The following is a 21,480-nucleotide window of genomic DNA, read 5'->3' as shown; positions in this document are numbered from 1 at the left end:
TCTCGGTAAAACACACGGCTGGAAAGACGGTTCCCACGGACGGCTGCAGTTGCTTTTCCCCAGTAGTTGACGGTGACGGTCTCATTCCTGCACCTGAGATGATGATGGTAGCGATGGGTTTCCACCGGTAACCCGCTCCCCAACTTGGTTATGTGCCGGAGGAGCCCTACTTTGCCCGCAGGCGCTGGCCCTGAGAAACTGGTGCCCTGGCGGTGGCGGTGTCTCTCTCTAACGGTCGGACTGTTGCCTTCAATCGGGACTTGGTTGTTGGGAGACCCAGAGGTCCCCTTCACTGACGGATTTGGCAAATTCACGGCGACTCCTAGCCTTGCCGGGATCCGAAAGGCCCCTGCCAATGGTGCTGACTGCTCTTCGTATACCGCTCCGGTACCGCCGGGCCACCACCCGTCCACGGTCCTTCCGGCAACCTCCAAGCAGCCTCTCTTGCAGACAGTTACCGCCGTCTGCTGACCTTGCTGTCTCAGTCCGGGGCACACACCCGGACCAACTTCAGGCTTTCTTAACTGTTACTGTCTCTTCCACTTTACTCCTCTGACTTGCTCCTCTACCTCTTCCTTTCACTTCCTAAACTCATCTGCCTGGTTCTCCCGCCTCCAGGGCTGTGAACTCCTCGGTGGGCGGAGCCAACTGCCTGGCCCACCCCGTGGTGTGGACATCAGCCCCTGGAGGAAGGCAACAAGGATTTTTGGTTAGCCTTGGTGTTCCTATCTGGTGTGTATGGTGTGGTGGTGTTATGACCTGTGACCCCTGGCTTGCCCAGGGCGTCACACCTGCAAACCACAGCTGGCAGCTTCATCTTGGCTGGTGATCAATTTGGAGGGTCCCCAGGCTTTTTTTTTTATTTATAAAAAAAAAAAATAACGTGGGGTCCCCCCAAATTTGATCACCAGCCAAGGTGAAGCTGACAGCTGGGGTCTGGTATTCTCAGGGTGGGAAGAGCCATGGTTATTGGACTCTTCCCAGCCTAAAAATAGCAGGCCGCAGCCGCCCCAGAAGTGGCGCATCCATTACATGCACCAATCCTGGCGCTTCGCCCCAACTCATCCCGCGCCCTGGTGCGTTGGCAAACGGGGTAATAAATGGGGTTGATACCAGATTTGTAATGTCACCTGGCATCAAGCCCAGCAATTAGTGATGTCACGGCGTCTATCAGATACCAGACATAACTAATTGACAGTAAACAAAAGCAAAAAAAATGACAAAAAATTTTTTATTAGAAAAAACACTCCCCAAATCATTCCCTTGTTCTCCAATTTAATCAAAAAATTTGAAAAAAATGGGTCCGCAGAAATCCATTTGGATGTCCCACGTCGCCTCTGGACCTTCTAGAATATGGGGGCACGTTCAGGGAACGTATCCCCCATTTTCTAGGAGGGCAGACCCTCCATTTGAGGAGAGTGGGTGCCAAAAATCTGCACCCACTCTCCCCGGGTCACAGCTGCAGAGTGCCGAGCAGCCAGCACAGCTCACACTGAACACAGTAGAATCAAGGAGACCTAGTAAATTGAAAAAATCTTTTTCTTTTTATTTTGCTTGTGAGATAGTGAAAAACGTGCTGTACATACGTCCGCCGACGTTTCGGCCAATCGGCCTTCTTCAGGTCGGACAAACTGCGTATTTGCAATAGTGAAAATACAAAATAAAACAAAAAGACATTAATCAATACAGATAATAAAGGATATGTAAATACAAAGGTATACATGGGTTAGTACTTAGTGGGGTACAAATGGTCAATGGGGAGACCATGATACAGTATCAAGAGTTTTAGTCACCATACACGGATTTATGCCATGATTAAAGTGAGACTTCACCAGAGAGATGATGAGTTAGTATAGATACGTATGAGTCAAATTGGTTTTTAAGGCTAATAAATGAGAATGTGGTCATATGGTGAACGTGTGTCTGAAATCAGTTGTGGCACCGACGACGTTTTAGGCTGCTTTCACACTACGTTTTTTTAACAGCCGTCATGCAAATTTAACGCAAAAGCGGATCCAGTGCAAATGCATTTTCATTTCAATGCATTTGCAATGGACTCGCGTTAACATGCGTTCACCTGCGTTTGCGTGCGTTATAGTGAGGATCCAGCGAGTTGCAGTTTTTTAACATTTTTCATAAACGCTACTTGTAGCGTTTTTGAGCTGCGTCCAAATACTGCAAATTGCATGATCCTGACTAAACAGCATGCAAAGACATGTGAACGCTGCATGCTGATACACAGGATCCTGCTTGCTCTACTGAGCATGCACAGAAACCAGTCTCGGGTGATCAGTCCCTCTCTCTCCTCCCTCACTCCCCCTCCCTCCCCCTCCCTCCACCCTCTCATTCCTCCCTCTCTCTCTCTCTGTCTCTCCCCCTCCCTCTCCTCTCTCTCTCCCCCGCCTGAGAGCTGCGGACACTCGTAACCAAGGTAAATATCGGGTAACCGCTTCTCTTAGTTACCCGATGTTTACGTTGGTTACGTGTACAGATGCTCGTAACCAAGATAAATATCAGGTATCCAAGCAAGTTACCCGATGTTTACCTTGGTTACGAACCTCCGCAGTTGTAAGAAGCCGGCTCCCAGTCTGGCACGTTTAGTTCCCCTCACTCCCGATCACATGACTCCAATGCCCGCCCCTAAACATCCAGTGACAGGATCCTGCAAAATAACACATGCGTTAGCATGCGTTTTTTGCTGTAAAAGCAGGATCCGCTTTTACAGCAAAAAAACGTTCATGACGCATGTTAAAAAAACATAGTGTGAAAGCAGCCTAAGTAAGACAAAAGATTTTTTAGAGAAAAGGTGATGTGGGGGAGGGAGGACCGGGGATTGCTCACCTGGAGAGCAGCAGTAGATGATGGAGTAGAAATAAAAGTGGATGCACTAGACCTGTAATGTGAAAAGATGAATAATGAGAATACATTTGGGGAGATGAATGAGGGAAGGTTAGATACCGTAGATAAGAATATCATACCGTATGTTTAAACAGCAGGGTGAATGCTGATATGCATAGGAAAACCTATGTAGTTCTAATGTGAGTAGTGGGTCACTCTGAAATCAAAGGTATTACATTAGATTATGTTATATGGTATGTTGAGTGTTAACAGAATGATAAGAATTCTGAAACATGTAGGGAATACCTCTTTAGAACCGCAGCGTTTTAGTGGCAAATTGCATGCGTTCAGCTTTCCCAGCAAAGTGTATGAGAAAGCCGAAAAATCAGTGCACACGCTGCGTTTCTAAACGCAGCGTTTTGGATGCCAAAAATCGGTGCGGAAAGAAAAGCAGCATGTCACTTCTTTTGTGCATTGTGGCTGCGTTCTCTCCCCCATTAAATCAATGATGTGGGGTCAGAACGCAGCTACACCGCAGTGAGCTGCTTTTTTGTTGCGGTCCGCAGGCTTTGTCGGCATACAGAACGCAGGCATTTACCTGGAAGGGAGGTCAAGAGGTTTCCTGTTGACCTCACTTCCTGGCAAAGTCCTGGAAAGCCCCCGGTGTTGCCAAAGTGCCCGCCCCAACCCCCGACCCCCCTCCCAAAAATCCAACATGGCCGCGCGCACAGTAGCGCACCGGCCACCCTGCTCCTATGATTTCTGTCGCATGTGCCTTGAGACATGCGACAGAAAAATGCCCCCCAGGCCCTGCCAGGTCACCTCCTATTCCCCCCGGTATTCCCCATTACCTGTCCGGTCGCAGTGCTGATCCCCCGCGGCCCCCTCCTCCTTCACAGTGCACGCTGGCCGGTAACATGTGCAGAGCAGCTGACAGCCAGCACTGTGTTCAGTGTGAGCTGTGCTGGCTGCTCGCAGTCTGCAGCTGTGACCCGGGGAGAGTGGGTGCAGATTTTTGGCACCCACTCTCCTCAAATGGAGGGTCTGCCCTACTAGAAAATGGGGGATACGTTCCCTGAACGTGCCCCCATATTCTAGAAGGTCCAGAGGCAACGTGGGACGTCCAAATGGATTTCTGCGGACCCATTTTTTTCAAATTTTTTGATTAAATTGGAGAACAAGGGAATGATTTGGGGAGTGTTTTTTCTAATAAGAATTTTTGTCATTTTTTTTTGCTTTTGTTTACTGTCAATTAGTTATGTCTGGTATCTGATAGACGCCGTGACATCACTAATTGCTGGGCTTGATGCCAGGTGACATTACACATCTGGTATCAACCCAATTTATTACCCCGTTTGCCAACGCACCAGGGCGCGGGATGAGTTGGGGCGAAGCGCCAGGATTGGCGCATCTAATGGATGCGCCACTTCTGGGGCGGCTGCGGCCTGCTATTTTTAGGCTGGGAAGAGTCCAATAACCATGGCTCTTCCCACCCTGAGAATACCAGACCCCAGCTGTCAGCTTCACCTTGGCTGGTGATCTAATTTGGGGGGACCCCGCGTTATTTTTTTTTTAATTCTTTATTTATAAATAAAAAAAAAAATCCTGGGGAGCCCTCCAAATTGATCACCAGCCAAGATGAAGCTGCCAGCTGTGGTTTACAGGTGTGACGCCCTGGGCAAGCCAGGGGTCACAGGTCATAACACCACCACACCCTAAACCCCAGATAAGAACACCAAGGCTAACCAAAAATCCTTGTTGCCTTCCTCCAGGGGCTGATGTCCACACCAGAGGGTGGGCCAGGCAGTTGGCTCCGCCCACCAAGGAGTTCACAGCTCTGGAGGCGGGAGAACCAGGCAGATGAGTTTAGGAAGTGAAAGGAAGAGGTAGAGGAGCAAGTGAGAGGAGTAAAGTGGAAGAGACAGTCTGAAAAAGCCTGGGGAGCCCTCCAAATTGATCACCAGCCAAGATGAAGCTGCCAGCTGTGGTTTGCAGGCTACAGCTGTCTGCTTTACCCTGACTGGCTATCAAAAATAGGGGGGACCCCACGCCATTTTTTTCATTGAGTTTTTTTTTTTTGGATAAATACTAATCTAGGCATCCTTTAGTGCCACATGAAAGGTACTAAAGTTGCCAGTTTAGAATATGCAGGCGGGGGTGGGACGTTATATATATTTGACATCCATTCATCCATTGACGCTTTTTAGGCTGTGTGCCCACAATCAGGGTTTGCAGCGTTATGGGCGCTGAGTGTTTTCCCTGCGTCCATAACGCTGCGTTGTGCAGTAGAAGCACAGTGGAAGGATTTTTGGAGATCCCATGCCCACTGTGCTTCTTTTCTCCGCAGCATAAACTGACCGGTGGCGTGGCTTCCCGAGCCTCAGCATGTCAATTTATGCTGCGGAGACGAGAGTGTTCTCTGCAGGTAGCATAGAGCTCCACAGCAGCCTGAACCCAAATCGTGGGCATGGGCAGCTGCAGGAAGGCTGACACTGTGTACTAGACGCCGTGTCGCTGGATCATGGCCACATAGCCTTAGGCCTCTTTCACATGTCAGTGATTCTGGTACGTTTGTGCTTTTTTTTAAACGTACCAGAATCACTGACATACGCAGACCCATTATAATGAATGGGTCTTATCACACGTCAGTGATTTTTCACTGCACATGTCTCCGTGCGGCGTACCCACGTGTGCGTGATTGCCACACGGAGACATGTCCATTTTTTTCTGGCATCACTGATGTTCCACGGACCACGCAGTGGTGTGGTCCGTGAAACACGTGCCAGAAAAAAACGTGCTTTTAAAATAAAAATCATTTTAACTCACCCGGCGTCCAGCGATGTCCTCTGCAGCCCATGCAGCTTGCTGCTTCTGAGCCGGCTCATTATTGTCGCGCATATTCTTGATGCGCGACACAGTCAACCCGGAAGCAGATGCTGCGGGGGTCAGCGCCAGCCGGATGCTGCACCGCAGGAGCGATCAGCACCATGGAGAGCGGGAGGGGGCTCAGGTGAGTTGATTACTGAGTGCAATCACGGGCCACGGAGAACGGAGCCCGGATTGCACTTAGACAACCCACGTGTGCCGTGATTCACGGCACACTGAGGGACATGTGCGTGTTTTACACGCCAGTGAAAAACGTCAGTGTTTTTCACTGACGTGTGAAATGGGCCTAAAAGTGAGAATATTGTAGCTACAGCAACATTTTGGGTGAAGTAGCTGTGGATTCAAAATGCTTAATATACTCCTGAATAAAATCCTTGAGGGGTGCAGATTCCAAAATGGGGTCACTTGTGGGGGTTTTCTGACATATAGGTACCCAAGGGGCCCTGCTAATGTGACATGGTGCGCGAAGTTTATTTCAACTTTTCCAAAATTCAAATGGTGCTCCTTCCATTCCAAGCCCTCCCATTTATCCAAACAGAATGTGGAGAAGGAAATGACATCACAGGTTTTTTTTTTCCAAAGGTCTGTGTTCAACCAACTTTATTAACACTGACAAGTCTTAAAAAAACGCACCTAAAAAAACGCATGACAAACGCATGAATAACGCATGAAAAACGCATGCGTTTTCGATGTGTTTTTCTCAAAAAGCATTGTTTACAATTCTCCCCTCTGCCAGAGGGTGCGTTTTTTTCCACGCTGAAAAAAAAGCAACGTGTGCACATAGCCTTAGACAGGTTATTAATATAAATATTTACTGATCAGTGGTTGTTTAATACCGCATGTCGGTGGAGTAAACCTACCTTAAGAAGGAAGTAAAATAACTAAAATTACCAATACCTATTCATCAATTCAGAGTATGGAAATTTTATTCTGTAAACTCTAATTTAGTTCTAAATGACATTCATTAAATTCAATAGGAACAAATTTGAAGCCATGAATCCTAAAAGACCAAGAGAAAGGTTTATATCACATTTTTGCATGGGTTACTGAATACTATCTTACCAATGATATTATGGTCATAACCTTAATTAAAAACGACGTGTTTAAAATTGTGTTTACCACTGCACTCAATTTCAAGTGGCATCCCGTGTTGAAGTTACTATGACAATCCTGAGCTCTAGATATTCATGAGCAATGACTATGGGATGGAGCAAAATTAGATATTAAAAGTAAATAATAAAAATAATATTTTCAAGCCTAAAAAGTAACAGAAATAAGATACCTCATTCGATGTGCAATAAAGTGAACCTTTTACTCCACAAATTAAATATTTTTATAAATTCATAGAAACTTATTGTAAGCAAATAGCCATTTCTGGCCATAATTGAGTTTCTTGAAGGCTCGTTACCACAGAAACATGGGCATCATTGCTTTCCTAACAACCTTATTTTGCTCTTCGTTCCGGCGTATGGATTCTATAATGTAATAAAAATAGCTATATACACCAGGCAGAGCCTCCCTCCCTTCTCTGCCGCAGCCACAGAATACATTTAATTGATTTGATTGATCGATCGGGTCAAAACACTAAATATCTAAGAAAGGTTGTGTGATGTTTATCTTCCCACGTATGTTTCAGGAACTAAATGGCCAAATTGACTAATACTCTTATCCCACGATGGGAGGAGGGCGTGCGCTATCTAAAAGCAAAAATTCACAATGAAAAATCTCGGAAGGAAAGGAATAATTCTGAGTCTTGTTAGGATTTGAACAAGTTTGCTTCTTTTAGTGTCTAGGGTCTCTGCATAACGAGCCACAGGGGAAACTTTAAAGCCTTTAAGAGTATTCTGAAAAGGCTCTAAACATTGAAGGACTAGACGCAGATAGGTTGTTAGCTGGGTGCTGGAAGAGCTTCAGAACTGATGCAGGTGGATTTCAGTAATATACACTGCAGGCTGTTAGGGAAGATGAAGATTTCAAAAGGTTTTCTAAAAAATCTCGGTAGCCAAAATCTACGGAGGCATCAAAGCTATTCTGGGCTACTCTTCTTTATCCACTCATAACTGATCATAGCTTGCCGATACACCACAAAGGACAAGACATTTCTATTGTATTACATGGAAGGGTCTGTTCTTTTTTTTTTTAAAAGGGCATCTTAACCCTTTGAGCACCCTGCGATTTTCCATTTTTGTTTTCTTCTCTTTCTCCAAGAGCCATAACTTTTTATTTTTCCTTCAATATAGACATTCGAGGGCTTGCGTTTTTTTTTCTTTTCACTTACTGGATTAGTAATGGGGGTGCCTTATATACACCTGTCCTTTACTGACACCAGTGGTTAATGTTACTTAATACTACACAGCTGACATCAACCCTTAATACCATTACGCTGATTGCCACTGTACCAAGCAATCGGGAAGAACCAAGGCTAAGCGCCTGCATCTAATGTGATGTGCCACTTTTGGAGCAATTGCGGGCTGGAAATTTTAGGCTGGGAAGGATAAAATAACTATGGACCTTTCCAGCCTGATAATATCAGCTGCTTTACCTTGGCTGGTTATCAAAAATAGGAGGTACCCCAAACCATTTTTTTTTTTAATTATTAATTTAGTAAGTTAATCCAGGTTCAAGACCCTTTAGTGCCACATCAAAGGCACTAAAGGAAATAAGTGTATATATATAAGAGGGTGGCAGATTATATAGTTGCAAGATATTTATCTCTGTATTCATTCTATTAAATATATTTCTAGAATCTATCTAACTAAAACTTGGGTTTTTTTGAGTGTCTGTATATGTGTCTTTGTGTGTATTGGGACATTGGCGGTAATAGACTTTGTAATGAAATGGTAATAAACTTGTTTCTTTGATTTAGGCAACTTCCTGGAAACTTTATTGAGAAAAAAACGCATGTGTAAAAGCCGCATACAAAATCGCAAGGAAAGACGTTAGCGAACTTAGGTGCAGGGTTGATGCGGAAATTCAGCTGCGTCAAAAACTCAACAAATACTGATTGTGGGAACATAGCCTTACAATACCAAGCTGGTATCAGTGAGCACTTTAGAAAGAGCCATTCTTTCATAAATGTTAGTAAAGGCAGACAGCATGGCAAGGGGCTGGATTTTATACAGTGGAGGCAATGAGACTGAAGGAAAAACCTGAATTTAATGATTAAGACGTTTGTCCTAATACTTTTGTCCATACAGTGTAGATGCTGCTCGGTATATGAAAGATGCAAGGCAATCATATAAGAAAACAGCCATAACCAGCGGCTACAATCTCTTTTATAAACCATATGCAATGTGTTTCTGCAGTGATTCAAGGACAGTAAGGGCAGCCGTGATTATCACTTTGTTGTTGTCTGCAGTTTCTTATTCAGAATGTCTTTATTGTTTATTCCTGACTGCCGGGAACATTAGAGGAAATGTTTTATGCTGGCAAAGCTGCCAATCTCTATTTGTGAGCAGTTTGGGCCGCGTACAGTAGCTACTATCAAGATGATATTTTAGGGCATAACAATCTTCTCCAGAAACAAAGTCAATTTCCAGCCTCACGCATTTAAGCTGATGCTTTGCCCCTCCTCATTGTTGACCCATCTTTACTTCTATGATATATAAAGCAGGAAATGTATTGTGACTTTTATGCTACAGTTTGTGTACGAGTCCGCTGCTCTCAGGTAAACACAATATTTCATCTTTTTTCGGGATAATTTGTCGTCTATGAATATGTTGTCTGTTTTTTTTGTCACATGCATTTCTCAGCAATGGCAATAACCACTAGGATGCTCATATTTGCAGCTAGAGCAGGGTTTCACCTTACCTATACAATAGGACCTTCAACCCTATTGAGAACATGTTGAGAACTATGCATTCCTGCAATATACTAGCTATAAAATACTCTTATACTCTTCCAGATTGTGCAGAACAATACTCACCTGTTGTCACTCACAAAACACAAAACTAGCCGACTGTCATGGTGGTTTGACGCCCTAGCCCAGTGATGGCGAACCTATGGCACGCGTGCTGTCGCCCGATCCTGCAGTTTTGGTTTGCTAGTGCAGTCGCGCCGGCAGATCAAATCTGTGTTGGAGCGGAGGAGACATTTCCCCTCCGCTCTGACACTCCTCCTCCCCCAGGCTGCAGGTGTGTTGCCTAGGAGACGGAGGAGCGTCAGAGAGCGGCGCCAGTGCCGTCTGCTGGCCGCGTGGGAACTGAGCAGCGTGCAGCGGTGGAGCGGGTGCAGGAAGGTAAGTTGTGTGTTGCTTTTTTTTTTTTTTTATAACTCGTGTTCGGCAGCGCCAGCATGGGGTGGGGGAATGCACGTGGGGTGGGAGAGTGGGAACGCACATGGCAGCGTGGGGTGGGAGAGTGGGAACGCACATGGCAGCGTGGGGTGGGAGAGTGGGAACGCACATGGCAGCGTGGGGTGGGAGAGGGGGAACGCACATGGCTGCGTGGGGTGGGAGAGGGGGAACGCACATGGCAGCGTGGGGTGGGAGAGGGGGAACGCACATGGCAGCGTGGGGTGGGAGAGGGGGAATGCACATGGCAGCGTGGGGTGGGAGAGGGGGAATGCACATGGCAGCGTGGGGTGGGAGAGGGGGAATGCACATGGCTGCGTGGGGTGGGAGAGGGGGAATGCACATGGCTGCGTGGGGTGGGAGAGGGGGAACGCACATGGCAGCGTGGGGTGGGAGAGGGGGAATGCACATGGCAGCGTGGGGTGGGAGAGGGGGAATGCACATGGCAGCATGGGGTGGGAGAGGGGGAATGCACATGGCAGCGTGGGGTGGGAGAGGGGGAACGCACATGGCAGCGTGGGGTGGGGGTGGGGGAACGCACATGGCAACGTGGGGGTGGGGGAACGCACATGGCAGCGTGGGGTGGGGGTGGGGGAACGCACATGGCAGCGTGGGGGTGGGGGTACGCACATGGTAGCGTGGGGGTGGGGGTACGCACATGGTAGCGTGGGGGTGGGGGAACGCACATGGCAGCGTGGGGTGGGGGAACGCACATGGCAACGTGGGGGTGGGGGAACGCACATGGCAGCGTGGGGTGGGGGAATGCACATGGCAGCGTGGGGTGGGGGTGGGGGAACGCACATGGCAGCGTAGGGTGGGGGAACGCACATGGCAGCGTGGGGTGGGGGTGGGGGAACACACATGGCAGCGTGGGGTGGGGGTGGGGGAACGCACATGGCAGCGTGGGGTGGGGGTGGGGGAACGCACATGGCAGCGTGGGGTGGGGGAACGCACATGGCAGCGTGGGGTGGGGGTGGGGGAACGCACATGGCAGCGTGGGGATGGGGGAACGCACATGGCAGCGTGGGGTGGGGGAACGCACAAGGCAGCGTGGGGTGAGGGTGGGGGAACGCACATGGCAGCGTGGGGGAACGCACATGGCAGGGTGGGGGAACGCACATGGCAGCGTGGGGGAACGCACATGGCAGCGTGGGGGAACGCACATGGCAGGGTGGGGGAACGCACATGGCAGCGTGGGGTGGGGGAACGCACATGGCAGCGTGGGGTGGGGGAATGCACATGGCAGCGTGGGGTGGGGGAACGCATATGGCAGCGTGGGGTGGGGGAACGCACATGGCAGCGTGGGGTGGGGGAACGCACATGGCAGCGTGGGGTGGGGGAACGCACATGGCAGCGTGGGGTGGGGGAACACACATGGCAGCGTGGGGTGGGGGAACGCACATGGCAGCGTGGGGTGGGGGTGGGGGAACGCACATGGCAGCGTGGGGATGGGGGAACGCACATGGCAGCGTGGGGTGGGGGAACGCACAAGGCAGCGTGGGGTGAGGGTGGGGGAACGCACATGGCAGCGTGGGGGAACGCACATGGCAGGGTGGGGGAACGCACATGGCAGCGTGGGGGAACGCACATGGCAGCGTGGGGGAACGCACATGGCAGGGTGGGGGAACGCACATGGCAGCGTGGGGTGGGGGAACGCACATGGCAGCGTGGGGTGGGGGAATGCACATGGCAGCGTGGGGTGGGGGAACGCATATGGCAGCGTGGGGTGGGGGAACGCACATGGCAGCGTGGGGTGGGGGAACGCACATGGCAGCGTGGGGTGGGGGAACGCACATGGCAGCGTGGGGTGGGGGAACACACATGGCAGCGTGGGGTGGGGGAACGCACATGCCAGCATGGGGTGGGAGGAAACATACATGGCAGGATGGAGGAAACATACATGCCAGGATGGAGGAAACATGCATGCCAGGATGGAGGAAACATGCATGCCAGGATGGAGGATACATGCATGCCAGGATGGAGGATACATGCATGCCAGGATGGAGGAAATATGCATGCCAGGATGGGGAAAACATACATGCCAGGATGGAGGAAACATGCATGCCAGGATGGGGAAAATATGAATGCCAGGATGGAGGAAACATTCATGCCAGGATGGGGAAAACATGCATGCCAGGATGGAGGAAACATGCCACGATAGGGTACATTTACCTGGATGGGGTAAATTAACCAGGATTGGGAACATTTACCAGGAATGGGGTAAATGCCGGGATGGGGGAACATTTACAAGGATGGGCAATATGTCAGGATGGGGTACATTTACCAGCATGGGGGAACATGCCAGAATGGGTAACATTTACCAGGATGGAGGACATTTACCAGGATGGGCCCGTGATGGGGACAAATATATCAGAATGTAGGAAATATATATCAGGATGGGGGACATGTTTACCAGGAAGTGGCCCAGGAAGGGGGACAGAACTACACAATGAAGGGGAGGGGAGCCACTCGTACGTCTTTATAGGATTTCAAGATGTTCAGACTTTGAAATGTAGATGTGGATTACAGGGTGACCTCTGATTGCATTCCAGGCTAAAATCTCTGTCTAATATGCTGCAATTTTTTTCCAGAAAGATCAATCCAACTGCTGTGTCTGGAAAGGGCAGGGGCTCAGCTCCAATGTGTGGTAAGCATGAGGGTGATGCCCCCTGCTGAAGAGAAGACGGCAAAGGTAAGATTAAGATCAATTCTTTATATAATAGGATTGGTTGGCACTTCGGAAAAAAATTGGGTTTAGGGCTACAGTTTGGGCACTCGGCCTGTAAAAGGTTCGCCATGACTGCCCTAGCCTATCAGGTCGTCACAGGGTATTGTGCAATCTGCCCTTCAGCACAGTATCCACCCTCCTTGGTTACAGGTCCTGGTCCTTTGGTGTTGCTAACAGCTGAGCCAATCAAAACCCTAGGAACACTTTACACTGTACCCACCAGACACACCATTGGAGGGCCTGAAGGGAATAGGGCCACTCAGATGGGGGGTTGGTAGGGGAGAGTGAGAAAGTGAGAGGAGAAGTGAAGTGGTAGTGGAAGGAGAAGGAGGTGAAGTGGCTCTCGTGAGGAGAGGTCACAGAGCAGGGCTCCTGAGTACTAGGTGGCAGACATTGGTCTGGGCCTGGTAGGAGCTGGATTCCCAGTCGCAGGGGATAGTGTCAAGGGGCACAGACTGCCGAGGAGGGCGGCCGGCGGCCTTGAGCTATCACCGGGCAGGGGCCAGTGCACGACGGGGTACGTGGACCCTAGGCCGGGAAGTAGCTTCATGCGTCCTGGTAATTTACCCGACGGCGGTGAAGACTTCAAGTGTCATCCCCAACCCGCTCCAAAATCGGGGTACTAGTGCACCGATGCGATAGGACTTTCCCAATACAGTCCAAAGAAATCCTACGCGTGAACCCTGAGAGCAAGCTCACTCCGTTAGCTATACGGATGAGCGGGACCGGGTCCAAAGAAGAAAACACAGGTGCCAAGGAAAGGGTCACAGACTAACCGCAACACCAAGGACACGGACCCAAGCGTGCTCCCTCCCAGCTACAGTGGTGCTCAGAACTCTGGTTTACAAGCTGTCGGTGTGATTATTTCTGGACTGAGTGAGTACACTGAAAAACCCTTTTCCTACCCCAATGGCACCCCTACATCACCATCACCGGGATCCCGGGGCACAACCCCCTACCCACGGAGAGGTTAAACACTTTGCTGCTATACCACTGCCGCCGGGCTCCCCCAATAAACAGCAGCGGTGGTACCCTAACTTACCACGCACTGTGGGTGGCGTCACGAACTTTCCTAATCCCGTGTATATACTCCCCCACTCCTTTTTAATTCAAGTGTTCGCGTGGACCCCCTGGGTCCGGAGACCCCTCGAGCCACCGCGGCTCCGGATCCGAGCGGCTCGGCTGCTGCTACGGGGGCGGTACAGTGGCATCAAACACTATTCACATTGCAGATTCTGACACTCCACCCAAGGGTTTCTCTGGTGTTTCTGATCTACAGAGGAAGACTCGGGCATCAATCAGCTCTGCCATAGACCGGCTAGCAAGAGTTAACCTCTACTAACCTGGGATCACATGTTGTAAGGAAGCCTATCACATTTGCTCTTCTCATGCTTAGGTTGGAGGAGATCTTCCACCCACGCCAACTATAGTTTCTGCTGTGTTGGTCTGTGTGCTGTGGTGTCCCATATTTGTGGGAGAGAGTAGCCTGTCATTGGTGTTGTTGTGGAGTTTACCTGTCATCTTGATGTTTCCACGCTGCTCTTATTTTCCACCTAATCTCTTGTTGTGTTATACCTCTGTGTGTGCGTACTGTGTGACAAAGTTTTGTTCCCCCTGTTTATCTATTTCTGTGGGTTAAATCACACTCCTGTCCCGCCCGTTCCCACCCCCCGGGAGTAGGTGTATAAGATCAGGGCTGGTCAGGAGCAGGGCCAGGAAGTAGATTCAGACATCCTCATCATTAGGGGTATCTCGGAGAATAGGGATATCACAGTACCCCCTAGTCTGAGGGTCAGCTTAGAGGTCCCGGTTTCCTGCTATCTCTAGTCCCCCCGTGAAACCTATCCTGGCTCAGCACCAGACTTTGTATCCTCTCTCTGTCTTAATCAGTTCTCTTTGCACTTCTATGGTAACCCAACTTGCTCATATGAAATTTGCCCCAGTCTTCGCAGTCGGACCCAAAATTCATGAGGTTGTCATCCACGCTGCTCCTACGGACTGCTTTCTAATTTTTGGACTTTTTTCACTATTCAGATCTGCTATATCACTTGATTACTCAGCTTTATGCTCACCAGTTCTACTTGGTCTCTGTGACAAACCCACCTTTACTCCATCACTGGTCAGTACTGCCTGACCTTTAACAAATCCAGTTCTGCTATTGTGACACCCTGGACTAGCCAGGTAGTCACAGGTAGGCCCTTGCACAAACACCTCCCCCCTAATAAGGTGACAGCAGCCAACCTACAAAAACCTTGTCACCTCCCTCCGGGTTTGATGTTCACACCAGGGGGCGGAGCCAGGTGATTGGCTCCGCCCACCGAGTACACATGCCCGGAGGCAGGAAAAACAGTGCAGTTCCCGTGAGGAGCACTTGTTAGCGGGACAGTTGTGTTTGGAAGTGAAGTGGAGTGGAGTTCAAGTGCAGACCTATGACCAGGTCTGCTACAGTCTAACACCAGATGTCTGGGTTGGAGCCCAGTCACCTCTGGCAAGGAGGCAGACGGTGGTGGTCGCCTGCAGGAGCTGGGATTACAGCCGGTGGAACCGTAAGGACCGGGGATGGGTGGTGGACTGCCGGTACCGAACCGGGGAACCGATTGGAAACCGGAGCACCAGGATGGGTACTCAGACCCAGTACGAGGCCCAGAAACAACTGGGCTGAGTCAAATCAACCATAGACTGAGGACTGGACTTTAGGCCCTTTCCCACCTAAGACCCGACTGAAGACAACAGCCCAACCATAGGGGTAGAAAGCCACCGCCCAGGCATCGAGACGCTGGTCTGCAGGTAAAAGGGCTCTACCGGCACACACCAGGCTGGGGAGCGGACTACCGTTGCTCAGGAATAGGAGTCATCATTTCTACAAAAGAGAGGTGCAGGAGAAAGGCGGAAACCACCAACCTGAAAAGGGGAAAAGCGCAGCCGGCTGCGGGCACCGTCCACCATCTTGTTTGGTTTACCAGAGACTCCAGCGTGTTTGTGATAGTGAGTACAGCAGTGCCTTCGGGCCGCGCACCGCACCGACACGCCAGCAGCATCATACATTCCCCCGCCTCAGCACCTCCCTTGGGCCCCCGGGACCATTATCCCCCTACCCACAGAGGGGTCAACACCAAGCTGCGCAACACCGTCCCCGGGAGCCTAGTCAACGGCAGCGGTGGTGTCCATCCATTCACCACAACCCGTGGATGGCGCCACAAACTCAAATCTCCTACAAACAACCGCGGCTCCGGCCTTGGACCTCCCCACTGAAGTCCCTACGTGTCGCGCCAACACCCCCCTTTCAGAGCGACGTGACCCCTGGGTCCGTGAGGAGCTCGAGCCACCCACCGACAAGCACGGATCCGAGCGGCTCGGCAGCCGGCCGAGCCCCGGGTCGGTACACTATATTGCAGGTAAACCTTCCTAACTGCTATGTCATATGTGACTTGGACTCTGCTCCTTTGCTGAATTAACTGATAAATCGCTGGACTTATTTTATCGCTCCTCTCTGCTTTCATGTTGCTTCTTATGCTGCTGTACCATTCACTGTGATTTCCATTTTGCCACATTTGCCTCCCCTCCAATTAGATTGTTCTGCTGTATGAACGTCATCAGTTTGAGCTGCATTAAAATTGCGAGTCTGGATTAAGGGCTTGAAGGCTCCACTTTCAAAGTGATATATAACACAGGGGTCTCCCACAATTGAAGAGCAGACAATTTTTGCTGCACATGTCTTAAAATGGCTATATAAATAAATGTACTTCCCCCAGGAATCTGTTCCATCGATGCAAAGTTTTTCTAGTTAATAGAGTTGAGCAAAAAGATTCAAAGAACAAAACTAACTTGCCCAGCAGACACGTCCGTAGTCCATGGTCATCAAACCACAGCCCTCTGAAACCCCTTCTGCCTGTGACACTCTCAACGTCTTTTCTGATTAGGCTGCTTTCACACATCCGTTTTTTGCAGGGCGGCTCAATCCGGCTCAAAAACCTATGCAACGGATGCGGCAAAAAACCGGATTCGTTGCATAAGTTTTTCCATGTGGCCCGTCCGTTTTTTGACGGATGCGGCTTGATACTGAGCATGCGCAGTGTAAAAAAACGCATCCGGATGCGGTTTTTGCCACAGGACGCCGCATCCAGTGTTAATAGGCTTGCATCATAAATCGCGCCGCACAAAAAAAACGTGCCAGGCAACGTTCCATCCGGCCGCCGCATGGGCTAAATATGCCGCATCCGTCAAAAACCAGACGCAACGCAAGGCCATGCGGCACAATACGGCGCTAATGCAAGTCTATGCATAAAAAGCGCAACCGGCGGAAAAAAAATGGTTGCGTTTTTTCTGCAAAGCGCCGTATTGTGCCGCTCAGCAAAAAAACGGATGGGTGAAAGCAGCCTAAGTAAGTCCAGCGCAATATCATCTTAGCTGCATGATGTTGGGCATACTAATCAGAAGAAGCTCCGAGAATGCCAGTCAATTGAAGGCATTTCACAGGGCTCTGATCTGGCAGCCACGGACTACCAACATTGCTCCTGGACCGGTATCCTATGAATTATTTTGCTCAAAATGTACCATTTGAAGGGGTATGCCATCTCCAAGATCCTATCCCAATATATAGTAGGTGTAATAATAATATTAGCAAATACTTCCAATTTGAAATGTAGTATAGTGCTCTTGATTAGCTATATCACTTACCTCATGTGCAGGGCATTGCAGTAGCTTAGATATCCATGGTTCTGACCACTAGCAACTAACTAACTTTCCATGTATGAATGGTTGTAACTATAGACACAGAAGCTACTATAATGCCCTGCACATGAGGTAAGAGACATAGCTAATCAGGAGAACTATACTACATTTCTAATTGGAGGTATTTGCTAATATTATTATACCAACTACAACTATTAACTTTATGGTTCTGAGGGAGAAAAAGTATATGGAACTCTGTAATGCAAAAATGCAATCTGTGTTGCCAGGTTTAGTCCAGTTTCACAAGTAAAAGGAAAAACGTTTTTTCTGTGGTGTAAGATTCAGAAATCTGTGAAGTTTGTGCACATGTGGTAAATTAACAATTGTTTTTTAAAGAATAGTGTTGAAAATAGTGCAAGTACATCCTCCAAATGATGTCTTATCCGGCTCATGCATGTTTTCCTCATGTTAAACAGTTGGCAATGACATGTAACATTTTCTATGCCAAAGAAATGTCGGCAAGCCAATGCCAAATGGATCTCTCCTACACTGCACAAGCAACATGTTTTGCAATGGAAAAAATATACAGTATGTATCTGCGTATATGCACACGTGGTCAAAATTGTTGGTACCCCTCGTTTAATGAAAGAAAAACCAACAATGGTCACAGAAATAACTTGAATCTGATAAAAGTAATACTAAATAAGAAAATCTATGAAAATGAATAAATGAAAGTCAGACATTGCTTTTCAACCATGTGTGATGCCCTGGCTGGCAAAACCAGATAGTCACAAATAGGCCCCTGCACAACACCTTCCCTCACTAGGAAACACACAGCAAACCATTAAACCCTAGTCACACCCCTTAGGGAAAGATAGACACACCAGTGGGCATGACCAGGTGGTTGGGACATGCCCACCCAGGGGTCCAGACAGCCTGGGGTGGGAAAAGGAGCAGATTAGCTTTAGAGAGGAGTGTGAGTGGAGGTCAGGCCTGTGTGTCAGGCCTGAAGCAAACTGACAGGTACCAGGGTTGGAGCCCTGGTGCCTTGGCTAGGAGGCAGACGGTGGTCTCCGTCAGCAGGAGACGGGAAGACGGCTCAGTGGAACCGAGGTGGACCGGGCCAGGGTTGTGGCCCACCGGTACCAACACGGGGAACCGACCCGGAAATCGTAGCACAAAGGGGGGTACTCGGAGCCTGAAGCCAGGAGCCAGAAACAAGTGGAACTGGTTAATTAACCGATTGAGGCCAGGACTAGAGATCCTGTCCCACCCAAAGTCCCTCATAGAAGACAAGAGCCCACCGATTAGGGATAAGCGGTCACCGCCAGGGCCCATAGATCCCACGGGCCAGTGTCTGCGGGCACGGCAGCTTAGGCCACATCCAGCCCGGAGCGGACTCCTACGTTTCATACTGGGAAGTCTTTTCTACTTAAACAGTGCAGGAAAAGGATAGAGACCACCAGCCGGGTGGGGGATCCCGAATGCAACCGGCCATGGCACCGGCCACCACCACCTTGGTTTACCAGAGACTTGTGTGTTTTACTAAAAGTGAATACACCAGCACCCCCTGCGGTCGTCATCTCCCCTGCACCAGAGTCACCGGGTCCCGAGGCCACAATCCCTGCCCACCTCACCACACATCGTGCGTGGCGTCACAAACCTATTACGGCCTAGCCTGTACATCTACGCCCCCCATTTTATTTGGCGTGTCTGCGAGACCCCCGGGTCCAGAGACCCTCGAGCCACTTTCCCTGAAGGTCCGGGCCCGAGCAGCGACTGGCTGCTGGCACGGGGGCGGCACACATACTTCCACAGAATTTTTAGAAAATAAAACTAATGAAATTGGCCTGGACAGAAATGATGATTCCCTCATCCTTAACTTAATATTTTGTTGCACAACCTTTTGGGGCAATCGCTGCAATCAAATGATTCCTGTAACTGTCAATGAGACTTCTTCACCTCTTGACAGGTATTTTTGCCAAATCCTCAAGAGCAAACTGCTCCAGTTGTCTCCTGTTTGAAGGTGGCCTTTTCCAGATGGCATGTTTCAGCTCTTTCCAAAGATGCTCAATAGGATTTAGGTCAGGACTCATAGAAGACCACTTCAGAATAGTCCAATGTTTTCCTCTTAGCCATTCTTGGGTGTTTTTAGCTATGTGTTTTGGGTCATTATCCTGTTGCAAGACCTATGACCTGCGACTGAGACCAAACTTTCTGACACTGGGCAGCACATTTCTCTCTAGAGTCCCTTGATAGTCTTAAGATTTCATTGTACCCTGCACAGATTCAAGACACCCTGTGCCAGATGCAGCAAAGAAGCCTTAGAACATAACAGAGCTTCCTCCATGTTTCACAGTAGGGACAGTGTTCTTTTCTTGATATCCTTCATTTTTCTGTCTGTGAATATAGAGCTGATGTGTCTTGCCAAAAGGTTCCATGTTTGTCTCATCTGTCCATAGGACATTCTTCCAGAAGCTTTGTGGCTTGTCAACATGTAGTTTGGTAAATTCCAGTCTGGCTTTTTTATGATTTTTTTTCAACAATGGTCGTCTCCCATGAATTCGATTTTGGCTTAAACAACGACGGATCGTACGATCTGACACTGATGTTCCTTTCGCTTGAAGTTCACCTTTAATCTCTTTAGAAGTTTTACCTGGCTCTTTTGTTACCATTCATATTATCCGTCTCTTTGATTTGTCATCAATTTTCCTCCTGCAGCCACATCCAAGGAGGTTGGCTATAGTCCCATGGACATTAAATTTCTGAATAATATGTGCAAATGTAGTCACAGGAACATCAAGCTGCTTGGAGATAATCTTATAACCTTTACCATTAACACGCTTGTCTATATATTTTTTTCTAATCTCTTGAGACAACTCTTTCCTTTGCTTCCTTTGGTCAATGTTGAGTGTGGTACACACCATGTCACCAAACAGCACAGTGAGGATCTGTAGCCCTATATACAGGTCCACTGACTGATTACATGATTTTAGACACCTGTGATGCTAAATAGTGGACACACCTTGATTTAACATGTCCCTATTTTCATATTATTTACAGGGGTACCATCATTTCTGTTCAGGCTTCATGAGTTTTATTTATTTATTTATTTATTTTTTTAAATTGTGTGGAAGCATGATTGAAAAGCAATGTCTGACTTTCATTCATTTTCATAGATTTTTTTATTTATTATTACTTTTGACAGGGTCAAGTTATTGCTGTGACTATTGTTGTTTTTTCTTTCATTAAATGAGGTGTACCGACAGTTTTGACCACGTGTGTATATGTGGTGCCCTGGACTAGCCAGGTCGTCACAGGTACTACAACACACACCCCCACCCCGAGACAGGCACATCAGCCAGACACAAAATCCTTGTTGCCTCCCTCCTCGTCTGCAGGAGAGGCAGATCAACGCGGAACCGTAGGACCGGGGACGGGTGGTGGCCCGCCGGTACCGAACCGGGGAGCGAAGTGAAGCCAGCACACACAGGCAGGGCCTGCGGACCCCGACCAGGCTTGGAGCTGCCATTAGAGGTCAAATCCATCAGTGACCGGAACCCCAGGGGTTTCCTAACAGCCAAGACCCGATTGAAGGCAACCGTCCAACCAGCAAAAGGAAATACAGCTACCGCCACAGCTAGAGTTCCAAGGGCCAGAGCCTGCGGGCAAAAGGGCTCCTCCGGCACATATACACGCTGGGGAGCGGGTTACCGGTGGGAATCCATCGGGACCGAACATACACAAAGGTGCAGGCAAAGGCAGCCACCACCAACCGTCCGGGAGAAGCCACAGCAGCCGGCTGCGGGACCCGTCTATCCAGCCGTTTGGTTTACCAGAGACATTGCGTACATTTGTGGCTGAGTGAGTACTGTGTCGCCCGGGGACCAGGGGGTACTCAGATCCGGGCCACAGAGTCACTTCTGTGGGTATCACGGTGGCGTGACCCGGTCTGTGATCCCAGGCTCCACAGTATAAAGGGATTTGGTAAGGGAGATTTATATTGTCCGTGACGCCACCCACGGTTGTGGTGATTGGGACACCACCGCTGCTCTGGACGAGGATC

The 21,480-nt window shown here is 49.2% G+C and overlaps 1 long non-coding RNA gene across 1 annotated transcript in view; it reads right to left on the bottom strand.

Moving 5' to 3' along the window:
• Positions 1–2,865: 2,865 nt before the first annotated feature.
• The window catches only part of LOC142289813 (uncharacterized), a 90,543-nt gene continuing 71,928 nt past the window's right edge, over positions 2,866–21,480 (bottom strand). The window contains exon 3 of the long non-coding RNA XR_012750168.1: positions 2,866–2,893. This is a non-coding gene — a long non-coding RNA (uncharacterized LOC142289813). The remainder of the gene's footprint in view (positions 2,894–21,480) is intronic.

Source organism: Anomaloglossus baeobatrachus, chromosome 1 (genome assembly GCF_048569485.1).
Source record: "Anomaloglossus baeobatrachus isolate aAnoBae1 chromosome 1, aAnoBae1.hap1, whole genome shotgun sequence".
NCBI classification, from domain to species: domain Eukaryota; kingdom Metazoa; phylum Chordata; class Amphibia; order Anura; family Aromobatidae; genus Anomaloglossus; species Anomaloglossus baeobatrachus.
This window is presented reverse-complemented; position numbering and strand designations above follow the sequence as displayed.